The sequence below is a fragment of the Lotus japonicus genome, chromosome 1 (genome assembly GCF_012489685.1).
Source record: "Lotus japonicus ecotype B-129 chromosome 1, LjGifu_v1.2".
Lineage (NCBI taxonomy): Eukaryota > Viridiplantae > Streptophyta > Magnoliopsida > Fabales > Fabaceae > Lotus > Lotus japonicus.
The window spans coordinates 3,008,152-3,029,823 of NC_080041.1; the positions used below are offsets into that span (position 1 = coordinate 3,008,152).

Genomic DNA, 21,672 nt, shown 5'->3' on the forward strand with positions numbered 1-21,672 from the left:
GAAGCATATAAAAATTTGAGTTTACAATCCCGTAACCAAACTTAAGAGCCTCAAACAGTCCTATTCAAAGCATGCAATTCTTTTCCTAATGAGACCACAAATTCCTCAATGCTCATCAGTGCTTGCACAATCAAAATCTCCAAATTTAGAGCTCTAGAATGTGAAATCAAATTGAGGGAGGAATGAGAAAACTTTACCTGAGAAGTAGACAACCAAAATCCCTAATTTACAAGTACAATTGAAAGGGAGAGAATGGAGAAACCTGAACCAAAGAGTTGAAAATCCTGCTCATGTGTGTGCAATGGAACCAAGTTTTGTGTATTCTTGTGTGTGAGAGGAAGTGATTCTTGATTTTGTGTGTGAGTGGGATTCGTGATTTGTGTGTGGTGATGTACGTGATTTGTGTGTGAGAATTGGGTTGTTGTTTGTGTTTTTAAAGAGTGAGTGTTTCCTCTTATTTTTTTATTTTTTTATATAGTATCTCGCTTAAGCGAGACATGTCCTGCTTAAGCCAACATACCAGTTATAGTACTATCTTTTCTGTTTAGAGTATCGCTTAAGCGGAACTTGCTTCTGGCTTAAGCGAAATTCAACCCATGGTGCACTGTAACTTCTTTCTGAATTTGGCTTAAGCGATACTTTGTCTGGCTTAAGCGAATTACCTGTAATTATGCAGCAGAATACTGTCAAGTCTTGCCAAAATTCACAAGTCTAACCTCCAAAATTTGCATTTATCTTCTTCCTTGGTTTTCATTCATAATGAGACATTTCTATCTTCAATTTAAACCTGTGAGTCACTTGAATTTCACATGTTAATCATCAAAGAACATGAATTCAATGTAGCACTCTTTTTGACTATTTACACAAGTGGATACCTCAAATTTTGATTCATCCATTCTCAACGCTTCCTAAGAAGATAAACCACTTACTTATCATCTAAGAAACTTGTGTGAAGACTAAAATCATGAAAAGAGACACAAGATTCTTATTTCATATTCTAACTCATTCTTTACACACAATTCTACTATTTTCACAACCCAACACCTCAATTTCTTCTTTTCACATTTTCCTAGCTTTCTAAGTCCTTAGACTCACCATTCATATCATTTAAAACTTGTGAGAATCCTTAAACTTTACAGCTGAAGCACATCGCCATATGGCACACTCCAAGATCAAGAAAACTACACAGTGAGCAGTCTTAATGCACTTTCACTTCAAAGCCTAAATTTTCACATTGGATCCTATTCTAATATTTGAAAACTAAAATTGAAACACAAACATGAGTTTCTTCAAAAGCTATGGAAAGCAATGTTGTACAGTTAATGCAGAAAATCACCTAGAGTGACTTGTTTTTCATCATGTGCACACTACTACATACCTCAATTTTCTCAAAACACACCAACCTCAAAAATCATCAATTCATATGCATGGTAAGCATCAAATTAGACCTGCTATAACTTTGAAACTCAGGTTTTAAACAGAAAATCACAGGATGCACAATTTACTCAAGTTCACATGCAAAAACAAGTCACAGCCCTATCTTTTACAAATCCATCAAATCATTGATCTCTAAGCCTTTGAACATACTCAATATGGTGACCAAAAGCTGTGAAGCAAAGGAAAACACAAATTAAAGTGAAACTTCACAAAATCACCATGTCACTTACTAAAATAACTAGAAAACTGGAAAATCTAACTAAACACTGGGTTGCCTCCCAGGAAGCGCTTGTTTAACGTCGTTAGCTCGACGCAAACACTTCTATGGTGACCACAAACAATGATTGAAAAATAGGCCATTCTTCTTTCTTGGCCTCTTTATTTTCTTGGCCATCGTTTTCTCTTTCCTTTTCTTACTCCACCTCAATTCTCTTCCATTTTCTTCTTTCAAATAAAATTCACATGTTTTCAGCTTAGCATCATAATTATATTTAAGATTATCAAGTATGAACATGTGAATTGAGGAGTTAAACGGAGTATATTGATCAAACATATCACCAAACACAAAGCCAATATGTTCAACTTGAAAGTCCATACCTATGTTTTGGTGATTATGTGACTCTTCCAATGTTTTGGAACTTACCTCAACCTGTATTTCTTCCTCATTCTCTTTTTCAACAATTTCTTCACCTTCCTCAATTTTCTGACCATCAACTTTTTCATCATTGGCTGCTAATTTATCTTTCTGGTGCTCAGCCATTTGTGTAGCCAATAACCCCACCTGAATTTCTAAGCTTTTGATGGAGGTATTAGTATTCCTTAGATTGACCATTGAAATTTCCATGAACTGATTAAAGGTATCCTCCAACTTAGTGATTTTATCTTGCTCTGGTGGTTGGTATGATAGTGGTGGCCTATCAGAAGGTTCTGGTTCTTGTTTCCATATGTAATGCACATGTTCTTCCTGTGGAGCACTAAAACCAGTAGGATGAGATCCAAAACACAATTCACATCTCCTAACCTTTTGATTGGAGGATGATTCTTGCATTTATGCGAACATCTTCGGAAGATTGGCCAATTGCTTTGTCATCTCTTCCAGCTGTTGTTGCAAGAGCATATTTTGTGCCAAGATAACATCATTCAATCCAAGCTCCATCATCTCTCCTTACTCAAAGCTCAAAAGAGATGTGAGAATAACAAGATAAATAGAAAGTAAAAGGAAAATAAGATATATATACAATATTCACAATCACTCAAGATAATAAAGCTAAAGCAATGCAAATGTATTGATGCAATTCCCCGGCAACGGCGCCATTTTATTGAGAGATTTTTACCACAACTACTTTCAAATCCCTTTCAAGATTCAATTGTAGTATAGTAAATGGTTTTTATCGTCCTCAGGGAATTGGAAATACAACGCCGTTCTTTAGCTAAATTACTTAAGCAACGAGTTCAAGAAACGTTTGGTTGATTGTTTTGAGAAATGTTGTGGACATAAAACAGTAATAAAAACGGGTTTAAAAACAGATTGAGAAAGCTGTTGGGATTGGGGTTCACACATCAACTCTCATATATCCTATAATTCAACACATACAACCTATTCTATCCTTGATTTCATCACATCAGTTCTTATCTATCTCATTAATTTCTTACATGAGCAGATTAACGATTCACTTCTCTAATTATCGATGTCTCGCATAACTAACGAAGCAAAACGTAATGAGTTCAGATGTTAAGCGACTAATAAACCTAACCCTATGTCTAGCAATCAGGTAAATTAGATGATACAACCTAAATCTAATTCAAATATGTAGCTTTCACTCACATATCAAATCTCAAATCATGTTCTAGTTGATCAAGCTAAAACAAGCATTAAAATCAAGATCATATCATTGAAATCAAGAGATAAACTAGATTCATATGAAAGAGAACTAAGATGGATACATTTAAGTCAAGTATTACACCCAATCCCAACAAAGAGAAGTTTAGCTATCCATAGACATGGATGCTATGCTTACAAGAAGAACTAAGACGAAAGTTATGATCCGTGCCGTCCTCGGTGATGATTCCAGCTTGATGGATGGTGAATCAAAGCTCCCAAAGTTCCTCCCTTCTTCTCTCTGAAGTTTTCTCTCTCAAAAGTCCAAAATAGGTCAAGAGATTCTTCAATTCTGATCTGGTCGAGCCTTTTATAAAACAGGGCAACAGTTTCGCTTAAGCTGATAAAGGTGTCGCTTAAGCGAGCAGGTTTCTTCACCTTCAGGTAAGGTCTTTGGCTTAAGCGAGACCAATTCTCGCTTAAGCCGAATTGTCTTCCAGAATCATTGCTACTGCCATGTAATTTGGCTTAAGCGAGGAAACATTTGGCTTAAGCGGACTTCAATATTTTTAGCCCTTTTGATCTTCAAATGGTTGGATCTTCTTGACTTTTCTCCTACAATAAAAACTAAAGAGTCTAAATGATAAAACTAACATATCTTACATTTATCTATATAAAAACTATCTACTTACTAAATTAACCTTATTGAGGGATAATTTGAAAGATAACGTACACATTTAGAACAGATAAGTGCCGAAATTAATATAGAAAATCAGGTAAATTTGGCACTTATCAATGAGCCGCCTCAAAATAAGTCACCATTCGGCTTGGATTGACGTCCATTGTTCAACACAAGATAAATCACCCCGAAAAGAACTAGAGCTTTGATACCACTTGTTAGGAATTGAATGACGCAGTGGAAAAAATAGAAGCACAAAAACTTCTATTCACTTGTGAGAATCTGGACAAAATAAACTTCCGAACAAATCTAACTCCAACTGTGACGGTAAATAGATGACAATAAAATAAAATAGAGACACGTGAAATTTTAAATGTGGAAAAACCTTCTCAATATGAGAAGTAAACAACCACGGGCACGAGGCAGAAAGTAATCCACTATAGAAAAATAATGATTACAAAATAATGTCTCACGACATCAAAAGCTTCACCAAAAAACGGTGGAAATAAACCTCAAACAAAAAGGGGAAAAACTACACCAAAGAAAAGTGGAAATAGGATACAACAAAAGAACCTACAGAAAAATGGCAAACCACCCAAACAATAGTGAAGAGAAATCCCATATAAAAAGAGTTAAAATAAAGAGCTCACAGACACGAATGACATACTAAAGTTTCAGCCAAAACGGAGAACAAACGATGTACCAGAAAATCTGTCAGTGAATCACAAAATTCTTCTAATTTTTTCAGCTGCACCACTCAATTTCCAACAGGAGTGGGATGAGATAGTGTATTTTTATGTTTCACTGTTTTGGGTATATTAATGAAGGGTGGAATAAGATGGAAACTAGTGGGATAGATACCATCCAATCTCATTGAATTTCATCACATTCGTTCCCTCCCCCAATTTGGGAGTAGGGGATGGAGTCAGAATTTTGGTCTCTTAAAATATTATCATTTTACAAATATACCTCATTTTATTCATCAATTCGGTACACCTCCCACTTGTTCCTACATCTACGCTCACTTGTATCTTGCTGCACTGCGTTTTTGCACTTTTCCTTGCTACGTTTTTTTACAAATGCTTTTTAATGCTTCCTACACTTTACTTGTTGCGTTTTATTTTTCAATTGTTTTTTCATGCGTATCTGGGCTAATTCCTTGCTGCATTTTATTTTTATTTTTCAACAGCAAAAGCAACCAGGAAGGGCATCAAAACAAAAGAGATAAACAATATGAGAAAGGAAGGAGTATATGATTTGACAAACAAAACAATAACTATAGATAAAAGGATCATTCTATTATTTTAAAGTGGTAATATAGGAATAAAAGAAGTTATAACTCATTTTGTTCAGTCTACTACCGAAACAATAGAATGATAACTTTGTCCCGCTCCATCATAAAGTACCCAAACAATGGAATGAGAATTTTATTCATTCTGTCCCGCTCCATTTCATTTCATTTCATTCCGCTCTGTTACGTTGGAAGGGAGGAATTTTTTAAAACTTGTTTGATTTAAATTTTAGGAGGGGATAGGAGGGAAATGGAGGGGACCAAAATCCTTCATAACTCAATTTTGTGTCCCCTCCAAAAGTGGGGGCAATGGGAGGGAAAATAATTCACATGACTAAAATGCCCCTACAAATTGTTTAAAATTCTTCTCGTATCCTATCAAATACTCTTTCTTCTAATCTGTGTTCTTCTCATTTCGCACTCTGTTCTTTAACTTCTTCCACTTTTTATCCTTTATTTATTTATTTTATGTTTCTGCATCTTATCTTATGTTATTTTTCTTGACATTTTTCCTAAAATCTTCTGGACGTTATAACAATAATATTATTTTATAGTTAGCAACGTTCTTTTTAAAGGGTTGGCAACGTTGATAAAAAAATGTTCTTTGATATTTTTAATGATCAACGCTGATAACATTATTTTATATTTTTGTTTTTAATATGATTTTTTCTCACGCCGCAAATTTTATAATTTTTTTTCTTTTAAAAATAATCAGTAAATACATAAAGGGTGTAAAAGTTATTTAGTTATAAAACTCCTACTCTTTTAATAAGAAAATAATTACTTTCTCTCCCCTCCCTTCCCCTCCCTTGAACCAAACAAAATAGCCAATTAAAATCTCTCCCCTCCCTTTCTCTACCCTTCTCTCCATTAAAATCTCTCCCCTCCCCTCCCCTCCATTGAACCAAGCAATGCTAAGTGTTTTAGAAAGGAATTTCATTTAGTTTCTTTTCTTTTTTACTTTCATTCAGTGTTGGAATTAAAAATATTAAAATATTACCTGCCGCTAGTGCACGTTTTGCACCACATTTTTTTTTGAAAGATAAAGGAATATATATTAATATCCACAAAAAACCCTAAGGACAGAACACTTAGGGAGCGAAGGAAACCCCAAAAACAAGGCACCACGACGCACAAAGAAAAACCAACTAGGCCGCACAAAAGGATCAAAACCGGATTACAAACAAACTGGACACCAAGGAAAAAAGCCACAGACAAACCCTATAAATATCCTTAAACCATAGCCCAAATAGAACCGAAAATCAAGCCTTGAAATGATCCTCGTAAAGCTTTTCCAAACCTCGAATAGCCTCAACGTCGCTTCCTTCAAACTCAAGACCCAAGACTTTGCCAAGAAGCCACGTCTTTTTCGAACGCGTGAAGTAAGGCCCACCGCTAAAAGGAAAAGATGCCCGCGACGACAAGGGCGAAGGACCCTCATCGGCCGCCCGCACCTCCTCGCACGTCGGGGAACGAGCACAGGTACTCACGCAGGAAGGAGGAGTCTTCAAAGGACGACTGCGCCGACGGGGAGGCTGAGGAAGATCCACAACAGACGCCCTAAACTCTAAACCCTAAACCACATTATTCACATAGAATATTGTTTCTTTCAGATCTCATATTGAGGTATTGAGGTGGCAAGAGGTGGATGGGAATGAGGGATAGGAAGAAAAGAAAGTAAAGATGTAATAGGTGAAAGTAAAAAGGAGCGGAGGTGTAAGTTGTAAGACCCTGATTTTATTATAAGTGAGTGAGTTTTCAGTAATTACAGAATTACTGTGTGACATATGTGTGTGGCTATATATATTTTTAGCCTATGTGTGTGAAAATTTTATTATTTCAGAAAAATAATAAAATTTGTGTGAAAATAATTTTAGATGATTTGATTTTGTGATTTTAGACCCAAAAAAAATGGAGAAGGGGAAAATTAGGGTTAGTGGCCGAATTTTTCATGTAAAGATATGGTTTTGATTTGTTGTGAGTTAGTTGCAACAACTTGTGGAAAGATATGTTTGGTTTAAATTGAAGATTGCGTTTTTTTTAGAAAAAGGGATTTAATTGATTTGATTTCATTTTTTTTAAATAAAGATGAAGGGTTTTATCTTTTATTTTAAATCCTAAGAGATATGATAAGGATTAGAAGTGATAGAGTTAAAATTTGAAAATCCCTATCTCCTAGTGTGTGTGTTGGCCGCGAGTTGAGTGATATAGGAAGGGGTTTGTTTTTTTTTTTTTTTTCAAAATAAGAGAGATAAAAACCCTCTGTTAAAGTGTTGAGAATAGAAAACCAACAGTACACTCTTAGAAATAAGGATTTATGTGAAGAGGCTAGAGAGAAGAGGAAGAACTCGTGTGAAGAGCAAGGCTAAGGGAGAGGATTCGTGACCTATCATCACCACTCATCTTCTCTTCTATTCATTTCGCTAAGGTGAGGGCACTTCAGTCCGGGTATAGTCTTCGGGTTGCTTTTGATGCATGTTTTGTGATGCTTATGCGTGTGATGTTGTATATATGTGATGAACCTTGATCAATACATGATGCTATGCGAAATCTTGAAGTTTTTGTGAAGTTTCTGATGCTTGATCGAACCCTTGATGATACGCATGTTAGGATGATAAGTTGCTGTTTTTTTTAGAGAGTTGCTTGCCATGTTTACATGATCCTTTCATTGAAAAACATGCTATATATGATGTCAAGTTTTGATGCTATGATGCCTTGTTGTACACGTGTAACATGCTATATATGATGTCAAGATTTGATGCTATGATGCCTTGTTGTACGCGTGTAACATGCTATATATGATGTCAAGATTTGATGCTATGATGCCTTGTTGTATGCGTGTAACATGCTATATATGATGTTAAGGTTTGATACTATGATGCTTATTGTATGCGTGTAACATGAGATTGCATGATGACAAGTTGTGTTTGATTTTGGGATGTGAGGCCGAAACCCTAATCCTCTAGGGTTAGGCGTGATTCATGATTCTGTGATGAGAATAGTATGATGGGTGTGGATGATGTTTGCCTTGTATCCTTGAGAATTATGTAATTTGTTACTGTTGTTTAATTTAAGTAACTTGAGATAAGAGTTATGAACCATTCGCTTGCAAGTAGTGTGAATGATTATGGTAAATAGTGCTAGGAATAGTCTCTGGACCATGAGAATGATGGTACCGTTAGAGACAAACAGTGTACTTGCACGCGAGGGTGATTTTGTGGTTGACTGTGTTGGTCCCACGTGATAACCATGATGAGTCATGGGATAGGGATTGACTTTGTTGGGGCCCTTGTGAATATGGATTGACTGTGTTGGTCTCCATGTGATGGGTTGACTGTGTTGGTCCCCATTGATGTTTATCTGCGGATGATCGAGATTGGATCCAAGGAGAAAGGTGGTTGTGTGATGTGAGGACGATTAGCCTAACTGAGCCTTTAGGTTTACTAACTATCGAAAAGAGAATATGTGATGCGATATTTACATTTTTATGTTTAATATGCAAGTATGCTTGAGTTCTATTGCATGGAAATTGACCCTCTCTTCTCTTGTTTGCTACGTGTTTGTTTGGGGGGGGGGGGGCTTAACCCCAGATGACCATCGCGAGGAGGCCGGGTCATTCTTGGGAGATCATTCTCCATGATGAGCAGAGGAAAGAAGCTTGGGTAGCCGACGAACACCAAGTCCGGAGAGTCTACGTCGGCAGTGCTGCAATTCGGTGTTACGACCAGCAAGGAAATTGGCTCAAGACCTATTTGATGAACGGAAGAGTGACACTCCCGTATGCTCCACAACGTTTCCAAATACCCATCGAGGTGGATTCACAACAATCGTCGAACATGAGGTATGAACCGGAAATAGATCCTTCAGAGTTCGTGCTAGAGGATGAGAGGGAGCATTCGGTGGATTCAAAGCTGATGCCGGAACCAATGGCGGATATCTAGGAGCTTCCACCATTGGAGGGAGAGCCTTGGAACTGGGAAGATCCATCCGACGACGAAAGGAGAGCTAGGAGCTTTGTCGATACAGCATGACAACAGTATGAGATGGGCGCGGGTGGTATATACGAAGGTCTGCTAGACTACATGAGGGAGAGATTTCCAAGAGAACCGGCACAGGAGGTTGAGATCACTTCCGGAGATGAAGATTAGGGAAAGGGTTGAGAGTTTTATGTAATTGCTGGGGAGAGAGATTCGGTTGGGCACTGAACACTTTTATTTATTTCAGTTTTTGAATAAGTTCGGTTTTGATGTAACCTTTACATTTTGATTTGAACCTATGGTTATACGTTTTGTTTCGGATGATCAATCAAAGGCTAATGTGATTTTATTTCCCGCATGGAAAGAGCTTTTCGTAATAAATGGTTTGTCGTTAATTTAAGATTTTAATTAATCGGCGAAAACTTTTTGCGAAAATTGTGATAATGGTTACTGTGTGACTCTTGAGAAATCGGGGCGTTACATAAATAAACTTAGTATTAATCTTTAATATCTCTCATAACATATTTGGGATCCTTTCTTCATTTGGTGGTGGCTAAGGCCGTTCATGGCGGTTTCGCTCTTTCTTTGTTGTGTGTTTTTGTATAGTTGCAGTGTGTCTTTTGGTTGTTATTTTTTGGTGTGGTTGGGGTCTCCCCGAGGCCATTCCACAGGTTTCAGCGGTTGATTCGTAGCCTGGGTGAGGCAGGACAGTTTCGTGGAGTAGTGTGTCAGGTTCACCTGCAAGACCCAAGATTTTAAGCTTAGAATAAGTGGAAGAGATTTCCATTTACGATTAGGCTTGATGTAATGTGAAGGGAAACCTGAACGAAAGTTTATTAAATGAAATATATTTATGAAGGAGAAAGTTCAGGAAAAGTTCAAGGATTGCATTATGATCGATAAAAGTTATAGCACGAACGTTTTACGCTTAAACCTAGGTCAGAAACCCTAGTATATAGCTAATTTTCACTTTTAGGCACGACGGAAGTTAATTCCAAAAATCTTCAGAGAAATGTTAGAACTTCTCTTTTTCCATATATCAAAATCGTTTCGAGGCGAAACTCTAGGATCTACGAACGTCCGATTCCAATCATCGGAAGTTTGCCGAAACCGGATCCCTGGTATTTCAAAACCCTAGAATTTCTCGACAATGAAGACTTTATCTATTCAGAGCTTCAAATGAATATTCCACACGCGTACACCCATTTCTCTTGATGATTTCAATCTTTCTTCCGAAGGAAGTTTTCTATTCCGACATTCGGTGCAAAAAGCAACTTATCGGGTAAAATAGTTTTACACAGACTATGCATTTGTTGCCAAAAATATAAGGAGACCTCATTTTAGTTTTGGAATTCTTTCGCCAAAACATATCTTAGAATTCATGAAGAATGACGCCGGAAAAATCAGATTCGCGAAACTTTCATTTCGCCGCGAATTTCCATCTTCTACATATAGCAAGAAATGTGAGAAAATTTACAAGAACTCCTCCATTTCTCTCCCAAACCCGCGAGCTCCATTGAAGAGGAAGGAAGAAGAGTTTTTCTTCATCTCTTGCTTGATCGTCGATTAATCAGTTGCTGCTTCAAGGCTTCGAGGTATAGTCGCTAATCCTTACCTCTGATCGCTTTTTCCATAGCTTTTCTGTAGAGTTTTCTGAGTGGATAGTTTATGGGTTTTTGCAAAACTATCCTGAATCTTTCATTTCTGATTCTAAACCTCTTCTATATGTGCCCAAGATCACTTCTGCCGGATTAGATTTTCCGTTATGTCGCCGGAATTCCGCCGGAATCAATTTTAGCCTTAAATACCCATTTTTGGAGTTTTTGAGGTAAAGCTTCAACCTTTAGGCTAAAAACTATCGCCTTAGCTTAGTGTTAGTAGGATTAGTTGTCATAAACGTCGTTAGTAACGTCCCTGCAAAATTTGGTTTTTGGGATTTCAGTTTTGAAATTTCTAAGTTAAAAATCATGACCAAAATACCCCTGCGACAATTTTTGATCCGATAATTTTTTCGAGTTCAGAATACCCTTAGTTACGGCTAATGAAAGCATAGGAACCAAGTTTGATCGAAGAAAAATCGAGCCCCACAATTGTGAAAAGTGGCCGAGCCCTATAGGGGAGGAGGGGGAAAATTCCTTTTCCGAAAACTTGTCCTTTCGCGCTAGATTATCGTACCTCGGAGTATGAACTACTTCGTGTAACCTTAGTGAGCATTGATAGCTTAGTTTCCGATAGATTTTGATAGAATTCTGTGGTTTTACTTTAAAGGTTCTTTTGAAGAATTTCCTGAAGATCAAGGAGCTCATTGTGAAGGAACGTTTGAGGAGAACGCTGAAATAACTAGAGGTAAGGGCAACTTACCTTACTAGCTAATGCTTTAGGTGTCGACGCATTCGACTTGATTTACTGTTTATGCACTTGTTTGTGTATGATTGGGAAAATGTTTTCTGAGGCTTCGGCTGACAATGTAGATGATTCATCTACTGACTGTTTTTGAGATTGAATTATATGCTATGTGCTATGTGGGTAATCTAGGATGTGTGGTGCATGCCTTATATGCTAAGTGCTATGTGGTTATTGCTTATTATGTGGATATATGACATGTTGATTGATGGTGCTGAGTTATTTATGCTTTAGCAATGAAATCGGAGTTTCTGAATAGTGAGAATAGCGGGCAGGTCATGCCGATTTTATTTTGAGAGTTTTGAGAAAGTTCGATAGGACGAATGAGATTCGGGCCTTGTTATGGTGTTTATGGATCGAGACATTCTCTGGAGTCATTTGGGGATTTGGAGATCCCGAGAACTGATAGGATTTGCGATAAGACTAAAAGGATACTATTTTGTAAAGAAAACTCATAAGACATTAAACAACCTCTAAATCTTCAAATAATGATAATAGACTCGTTCGGGGAAGCTTGGGATGCAAATCTTAGTTTTTGGAAAACGAGAAGTGTCGTCGGATCCAAGTGTTGAGGAAGTTGAGAGGTTTTGAGTATGTTGATACTCTTGTGCTCTGGGAGCAGTTGTGTTGTTGGGCTATCTGAGAGATAAGCCGGGAAACGGGTAGTTTCCGAGCATGTTGATGCTCTTTGCTCGTTGAGCAGTGTTGACCATCGGATAGAGATGAGTCGGATGACTTGGAGATTATCATGAGATACCGTTTATACCTTCGGGTACCGTTTATGCCTTCGGGTACAGTTTATACCTTCGGGTACCGTTTATGCCTTCGGGTACAGTTTATACCTTCGGGTACCGTTTATGCCTTCGGGTACAGTTTATACCTTCGGGTACCGTTTATGCCTTCGGGTACAGTTTATGCCTTCGGGTACAGTTTATACCTTCGGGTACAGTTTATACCTTCGGGTACCGTTTATGCCTTCGGGTACAGTTTATGCCTTCGGGTACAGTTTATACCTTCGGGTACAGTTTATACCTTCGGGTACAGTTTATACCTTCGGGTTAATTCGGACATCGACGGGGGATATGATCGACCGTGAGGTTAGGATCGACCTGTTGATTGTCGGGCATAGCGGAGGGAAAAGTCGACCCGCAGGGTTAGGACTGATCCGGCTATGTCAAGGTTGTAAGTGACACTCCGGAGTTATGGTCGACACAATACCAGTGTTAGGACCAACTCAAACGTGCCCAGCCTATTCTTTCTGGAACCGTCAAGAGTGACGTTGCATTGACATATCATGCACTCTAATTGTATCGTTATGTGTTTTGATGAGTTGATGTTGATAAACATCGTTATGTGTTTTGATGAGTTGATGTTGATAAACATAGTTATGTGTTTTGATGAGTAGATGTTGATAGATATCGTTATGTGCTTTGATGATGGAATTGTACTAGAGATTTGATAACATGCTATGTTTAAACCTTAGGGTAGACAATGCAGAACTTATATGTATGTAGACAACATATATATATATACCCCTTATACTTTATCTGGTGTCTTGTATTCTCTATCCTATATTCCGTAAGTTGACCCTTGCACGTGCTACCTGTGTTTGGGGGGCTATGTATGCCCTTTTTGTCAGATGTCGTTGGTGGATTCTTCCGTGATTCCTCGTCGTTCGGGGAAGACCCGGAGCGAAATGACTACTATTGAGCCTTCGACGTGGACCCGGACTTCATGCATGACCAGATGGGAGTCGATGATGGAAGTATGGGGGATGGGTGATTAGAGTCTATTAAGGTTGGGTGTTAGTGTCCTAGCTCTGACTTATTCTTATTTTTGAGGGCTTGTGTTGCTGACACTTGACCTATCACTTAGGGGATTGTACATTTTGCCTACGGGCGTTACATTTTTCTACTTTCCGTCACTGGAGGTTACTCGTGACGAGGTCGCTACTTACAGCGGGGAATGTTATATGTATTGTGTATTAGTTCTGTTACCTTTCGCATTTGGGTTTTATTCAATTCAGTCTTGTCTTAGTTATTATAAAAAAAAAAAAAATTACGTTTTCCGCATTAAGTTTATTTTGGTTACTAAAGTGACGCCACCGAAATCGGGGTGTTACATTGTGGTATCAGAGCACGGTCGAGTCTTTTGGGAGTTGTTGGGGAATAGGTCTTCTGTGCTAGGTTGTGTGACTCTGCAAAGAGTAAAAATTGATTGTCTGCAAGCGATTTTTCGCTTAAAAATTGATTGAAGTTATTGCTTAATCATATTGTATAGTTATGGAAATGCTATCTTATGATGAGTACTAACTGTTTGCTTAACTTAACAGAACATGGTGAACTCTAACCAACTTGCTGAGATGGTGGCCACTTTGGTCCAAGCAATGACTGTACAGACGAATGACAATGCTCATAGGCGTGCTACTGAGGATACACGCGAGCTACACCGGCTTCAGAGAGAAATAGCCCTGGACCAGAACAGAGGACTGAATGATTTCAGAAGGCAGGATCCACCCAAGTTCACGGGTGGGACTGACCCGGACAATGCGGATTTGTGGATCCAAGGAATTGAGAAGATTTTCGAAGTACTGCAGACTGCTGAAGGGGCTAAGGTGGGCCTGGCAACTTATCTGCTGCTGGGCGACGCTGAGTACTGGTGGAAGGGTACCAGAGGAATTATGAGGGCTAACCACGAAGAGGTGAATTGGAACTCCTTTCGTACTGCGTTTCTAGAGAAGTACTTTCCAACTAGCGCTCGAGACGAGCGGGAGGCACAATTTCTGACCCTGGGTCAAGGGAGCATGACCGTACCTGAGTATGCTTCCAAGCTGGAATCATTGGCTAAGCACTTCCAGTTTTTCAACAACCATGTTGATGAACGCTACATGTGTAAGCGGTTTCTGAATGGGCTGAGAGCAGACATCGAAGATTCTGTGAGGCCGTTGGGTATTATGCGGTTTCAAGCCTTAGTGGAGAAGGCCACAGAGGTGGAGCTGATGAAAAATAGAAGGATGAATGGAGCTGGAACTGGGGGACCGATGAGGTCGAATTCCCAGGACAATCTTGGAAAAGGAAGGTTTCAGATGAAGAAGCCTTATCAGCGCCCTATGGGGGAAGGTTATACCCTAGGACAATACAAACCGATGACCCTTGCTACTGGAGGTGCAGAGAATCAAGTCGGCAACACGGACGTGACATGTTTCAGGTGTGGGAAGACTGGACATTTTGCTGACAAGTGCCCAGTGACTGGACCAAGATGCTTTAATTGCAACCGAGTGGGACATCGAGCTGTGGATTGTAAGGCGCCCAAGAAGGAGCCATCTGTTAACACTGCAAGGGGAAAGCGCCTCACTACTAGGGGAAGAGTTTATATCATGGACGGAGGAGGATCGAAGAAGTTAGCCAGAGGAGGGCGCAAGAACGACGGTAACCTTCTAACCATTCTTTCTCATTTCAGTAATATTCCATTACTCTCGTAGCGTGTGCAAACACACCTAACTTACTTATACTGTCTAAGCTTTGATCTTATAGTTATTATGCCTATTAATACCTTATTTGACCGTAGCTCGTATTTTAGCTATAGAAGTTATACGAGGTTTAGAATGACCCGCTAAGCTTAGAAAGTAGTCTTCTACCGATGCGTTTAAAAGGAAGCTAGAAGCTGAAGAATGAATCTCATAGAGATTTCTTATGGATAGTATACGTATGATGTCGAGGGCGTGTAGTTCCGTAGCGGAATCGTTGAGGATGTGAGGTCAGGATATTTGTGACTATTGGATGATAGGAACTCATTGACTGTTCCAGTGGGTTTTTCTAAATTTCACCTTCGATGTATTGGCTTGATCAACTTAATATTGAGGGGGTGATATTCGGAATCAGAGCTGGCTATGGACTTTGATAGAAGGATTGGTAAGATTAACTTGATTGGATCGAGGATTAGTCGAGCTGGGAGGAAAAGTTCGCATTAAGTATAAGTTCCCTTGCGAAGGAGATATAGTTTGAAGAAATGGATATTCATTTAGGAAGCATTGAAGAATTAACGGACATTAGAGGTCCAAACTTGGTGAAGGTTCAGGTTTTAAGTCTATGAACTGTTGTCTTAAGTTTCTAGGACTCGAAGTTGATTAGAATTTGATAGAGAGATTAAGAAGTTGATTGACGAGATGGTGATCAAGTTACAGAAAAGGGAAGTGTTAGTATTAAGATGAACACTTGAGGTTGTCATATTTGGACAAGTTGCTTAAAGTCTAAGAGTGAATGAAACTTGTTATGGATTTTGGTGATACGAGCTAGAGATTAGCGAGTGAATTTTGCTATGTGGAATGAGAATCTTAGGGTAAAGATTGACTTCAGAAGCTGGAGATCATATTCGAGTAAGAGTTTTAGTGGTGGTATCATTGAGGATTGTAGTTAGACCTCGGCAAGTTGAAAGATGATATGTCTGTTGAGACGCCGTTGGTCAACATTGGGACTAGAAGAGTGAAACAATCGAAGAGAAAGCAGAGTGTTTTAGTGAAAATTATTTGGAATAAGGACACGGACGGTGTTATGTGAGAGTTAGAGGAAAAGATCAAGGAATAATATCCAGAACTATTACTGACCCTTAAGTTTCGAGGACAAAACTTTCTTTTTGGAGGGTAGTAATGTAAGACCCAAGATTTTAAGCTTAGAATAAGTGGAAGAGATTTCCATTTACGATTAGGCTTGATGTAATGTGAAGGGAAACCTGAACGAAAGTTTATTAAATGAAATATATTTATGAAGGAGAAAGTTCAGGAAAAGTTCAAGGATTGCATTATGATCGATAAAAGTTATAGCACGAACGTTTTACGCTTAAACCTAGGTCAGAAACCCTAGTATATAGCTAATTTTCACTTTTAGGCACGACGGAAGTTAATTCCAAAAATCTTCAGAGAAATGTTAGAACTTCTCTTTTTCCATATATCAAAATCGTTTCGAGGCGAAACTCTAGGATCTACGAACGTCCGATTCCAATCATCGGAAGTTTGCCGAAACCGGATCCCTGGTATTTCAAAACCCTAGAATTTCTCGACAATGAAGACTTTATCTATTCAGAGCTTCAAATGAATATTCCACACGCGTACACCCATTTCTCTTGATGATTTCAATCTTTCTTCCGAAGGAAGTTTTCTATTCCGACATTCGGTGCAAAAAGCAACTTATCGGGTAAAATAGTTTTACACCGACTATGCATTTGTTGCCAAAAATATAAGGAGACCTCATTTTAGTTTTGGAATTCTTTCGCCAAAACATATCTTAGAATTCATGAAGAATGACGCCGGAAAAATCAGATTCGCGAAACTTTCATTTCGCCGCGAATTTCCATCTTCTACATATAGCAAGAAAGGTGAGAAAATTTACAAGAACTCCTCCATTTCTCTCCCAAACCCGCGAGCTCCATTGAAGAGTAAGGAAGAAGAGTTTTTCTTCATCTCTTGCTTGATCGTCGATTAATCAGTTGCTGCTTCAAGGCTTCGAGGTATAGTCGCTAATCCTTACCTCTGATCGCTTTTTCCATAGCTTTTCTGTAGAGTTTTCTGAGTGGATAGTTTATGGGTTTTTGCAAAACTATCCTGAATCTTTCATTTCTGATTCTAAACCTCTTCTATATGTGCCCAAGATCACTTCTGCCGGATTAGATTTTCCGTTATGTCGCCGGAATTCCGCCGGAATCAATTTTAGCCTTAAATACCCATTTTTGGAGTTTTTGAGGTAAAGCTTCAACCTTTAGGCTAAAAACTATCGCCTTAGCTTAGTGTTAGTAGGATTAGTTGTCATAAACGTCGTTAGTAACGTCCCTGCAAAATTTGGTTTTTGGGATTTCAGTTTTGAAATTTCTAAGTTAAAAATCATGACCAAAATACCCCTGCGACAGTTTTTGATCCGATAATTTTTCCGAGTTCAGAATACCCTTAGTTACGGCTAATGAAAGCATAGGAACCAAGTTTGATCGAAGAAAAATCGAGCCCCACAATTGTGAAAAGTGGCCGAGCCCTATAAGGGAGGAGGGGGAAAATTCCTTTTCCGAAAACTTGTCCTTTCGCGCTAGATTATCGTACCTCGGAGTATGAACTACTTCGTGTAACCTTAGTGAGCATTGATAGCTTAGTTTCCGATAGATTTTGATAGAATTCTGTGGTTTTACTTTAAAGGTTCTTTTGAAGAATTTCCTGAAGATCAAGGAGCTCATTGTGAAGGAACGTTTGGGGAGAACGCTGGAATAACTAGAGGTAAGGGCAACTTACCTTACTAGCTAATGCTTTAGGTGTCGACGCATTCGACTTGATTTACTGTTTATGCACTTGTTTGTGTATGATTGGGAAAATGTTTTCTGAGGCTTCGGCTGACAATGTAGATGATTCATCTACTGACTGTTTTTGAGATTGAATTATATGCTATGTGCTATGTGGGTAATCTAGGATGTGTGGTGCATGCCTTATATGCTAAGTGCTATGTGGTTATTGCTTATTATGTGGATATATGACATGTTGATTGATGGTGCTGAGTTATTTATGCTTTAGCAATGAAATCTGAGTTTCTGAATAGTGAGAATAGCGGGCAGGTCATGCCGATTTTATTTTGAGAGTTTTGAGAAAGTTCGATAGGACGAATGAGATTCGGGCCTTGTTATGGTGTTTATGGATCGAGACATTCTCTGGAGTCATTTGGGGATTTGGAGATCCCGAGAACTGATAGGATTTGCGATAAGACTAAAAGGATACTATTTTGTAAAGAAAACTCATAAGACATTAAACAACCTCTAAATCTTCAAATAATGATAATAGACTCGTTCGGGGAAGCTTGGGATGCAAATCTTAGTTTTTGGAAAACGAGAAGTGTCGTCGGATCCAAGTGTTGAGGAAGTTGAGAGGTTTTGAGTATGTTGATACTCTTGTGCTCTGGGAGCAGTTGTGTTGTTGGGCTATCTGAGAGATAAGCCGGGAAACGGGTAGTTTCCGAGCATGTTGATGCTCTTTGCTCGTTGAGCAGTGTTGACCATCGGATAGAGATGAGTCGGATGACTTGGAGATCATCATGAGATACCGTTTATACCTTCGGGTACCGTTTATGCCTTCGGGTACAGTTTATACCTTCGGGTACCGTTTATGCCTTCGGGTACAGTTTATACCTTCGGGTACCGTTTATGCCTTCGGGTACAGTTTATACCTTCGGGTACCGTTTATGCCTTCGGGTACAGTTTATGCCTTCGGGTACAGTTTATACCTTCGGGTACAGTTTATACCTTCGGGTACCGTTTATGCCTTCGGGTACAGTTTATGCCTTCGGGTACAGTTTATACCTTCGGGTACAGTTTATACCTTCGGGTAATTCGGACATCGACGGGGGATATGATCGACCGTGAGGTTAGGATCGACCTGTTGATTGTCGGGCATAGCGGAGGGAAAAGTCGACCCGCAGGGTTAGGACTGATCCGGCTATGTCAAGGTTGTAAGTGACACTCCGGAGTTATGGTCGACACAATGCCAGTGTTAGGACCAACTCAAACGTGCCCAGCCTATTCTTTCTGGAACCGTCAAGAGTGACGTTGCATTGACATATCATGCACTCTAATTGTATCGTTATGTGTTTTGATGAGTTGATGTTGATAAACATCGTTATGTGTTTTGATGAGTTGATGTTGATAAACAACGTTATGTGTTTTGATGAGTTGATGTTGATAAACATCGTTATGTGTTTTGATGAGTAGATGTTGATAGATATCGTTATGTGCTTTGATGATGGAATTGTACTAGAGATTTGATAACATGCTATGTTTAAACCTTAGGGTAGACAATGCAGAACTTATATGTATGTAGACAACATATATATATATACCCCTTATACTTTATCTGGTGTCTTGTATTCTCTATCCTATATTCCGTAAGTTGACCCTTGCACGTGCTACCTGTGTTTGGGGGGCTATGTATGCCCTTTTTGTCAGATGTCGTTGGTGGATTCTTCCGTGATTCCTCGTCGTTCGGGGAAGACCCGGAGCGAAATGACTACTATTGAGCCTTCGACGTGGACCCGGACTTCATGCATGACCAGATGGGAGTCGATGATGGAAGTATGGGGGATGGGTGATTAGAGTCTATTAAGGTTGGGTGTTAGTGTCCTAGCTCTGACTTATTCTTATTTTTGAGGGCTTGTGTTGCTGACACTTGACCTATCACTTAGGGGATTGTACATTTTGCCTACGGGCGTTACATTTTTCTACTTTCCGTCACTGGAGGTTACTCGTGACGAGGTCGCTACTTACAGCGGGGAATGTTATATGTATTGTGTATTAGTTCTGTTACCTTTCGCATTTGGGTTTTATTCAATTCAGTCTTGTCTTAGTTATTATAAAAAAAAAAAAATATTTACGTTTTCCGCATTAAGTTTATTTTGGTTACTAAAGTGACGCCACTGAAATCGGGGTGTTACATTACCGAACTTTGCTGTGTTTGAGACCTTTGGTGTTGTGGGTTATGATTGGTTTTGATGGCGCTAGCTCATTTATGCTCTGTTTGCTTATGTTCAGGTAAGACATGGTAGATTGTGACATTGTTGACTCTGATTTGCTGGGGTTTTTCGTTCCTGGGTTGTTGTCTCTTGCTCGGCGTGCTTCTTGTTGGTCCTGATTTGTTGCCACCCACCTCTGCCTCTTTTGCTTATGCGCTATTTGAAGCTAGCTACTGTCACTCACCTCTGCCTATTTTGCTTATGCACTATTTGAAGCTAGCTACTCTTTGGTTTGATGTTTTTCTCTTGGATATTTAGCTGCTCCGGCCACCGTGGATCGTGCTTTGAAGATGTTTGTCAAATCCTGAATTGATCGATTTTGTCACTCTTAGGGATTCTATTGGACTGTTATGTTAGGTGTTAAAGCATGTGTTAATGCTTGTGGGGTTTGCTTTTTGTAGGCGTTGAGCCAAGATTTCTAATGCTACAATTATCGACACCGGTGTTAGAAGGATGCTTCCTCGACAGGAAGAACCGCGACGGAGCTCGAAGCCCATAAGGCAACACTCCCCCCAAAGTCAGGGGGGTAAAGGAAAATTCGACAAACCGGCAAACGCGACGAAAGAGGCAGTTACCAAAGGTGGGCAATTATCAGCACGTGTGCGTACCCACGATGCCACAAACAGCGGTGGTTACCCACGACTCAAGGCTACCCACGTCGCAAGCAAACCAATCAAAGTCACGTGCACAAATCCACCGGCTAAACGTGGGGTAAGGCGCCAAAATTCAAACCCACGAAGCCATCATGCATTGAAGAAAAAACCGCCAAGAACGTGGAGGAAGAAGCAGCACTATAAATAGGAAAAGCAGCAGCAGAAAAAAGGGTTCCCAACTCAAACTCTGAAAATTCACCAGAAAGCTCTAAATGTCCGCATCAATGAGACTCAAGGAGCAAAACGTGATGATGGAGGAGTATGTTGCAGAACCAACACTTTAGTTTTCTTATATTTAAGCTTGTTAATTTCCAGTTCCTTTATGCATTTTCCTGTCGAAATCCACATTTCTTGTAGCTTTTGCGTTATTTTGATGTATGTGACTTCTTTGTAATTGGCCCATGCTTAATGAAATTTAGTTCTGTTTAAACCGATTCGTTGTTGTCGAAAAACACTCACACGCACACAACACTTTGGCAAAGCGTTTTCTCAAAAGGACCCTGAATCTAAACTTCCTTTAGTCGAACTAAGAGGATATTTGTTTACCAAAAATCAGTGTAAACAAATTGGCACGCCCAGTGGGACCGTTTTTGTGAAAACTAAGTTTTACAGAAGCGTTTTGTGTGTTTAGTTTATTGCATGCTATTTGGTATTTGTTACTTGCCTTGATTGTGATTTATATGCACCTGAGAAGTGGTAAGACTATAAGTATGGCAAGCAATCGAGGAAGAACCTCCCCCCAAGGGTCTAACGTGGGCAATCAGGGTAGCCCCGGGGGAAGTAGTGGTAATAATAATGAAGAAGTGTCTACTGGGATGGGACCTGGCACCACTATGCCAACCCAGAATGTGGCAATCTCTGCAGTTGCAGAAATGCCTGTATCTA

At 39.3% G+C, this 21,672-nt stretch overlaps 1 protein-coding gene across 6 annotated transcripts in view; it reads left to right on the forward strand.

Moving 5' to 3' along the window:
* The window catches only part of LOC130733076 (uncharacterized), a 31,723-nt gene extending 10,545 nt beyond the window's left edge, over positions 1 to 21,178 (forward strand). Inside the window, exon 7 of one of the 6 annotated variants that reach the window (XR_009017319.1) lies at positions 5,125 to 5,606. The gene's annotated coding sequence lies outside the window, so the exon portion shown is untranslated. Of the gene's footprint in view, positions 1 to 5,124; positions 5,608 to 13,245; positions 13,623 to 20,153 lie in introns of those variants that run through there. The other 5 variants (XR_009017318.1, XR_009017317.1, XR_009017316.1 and 2 more) reach the window with 5 other exon arrangements.
* Positions 21,179 to 21,672: the final 494 nt, after the last annotated feature.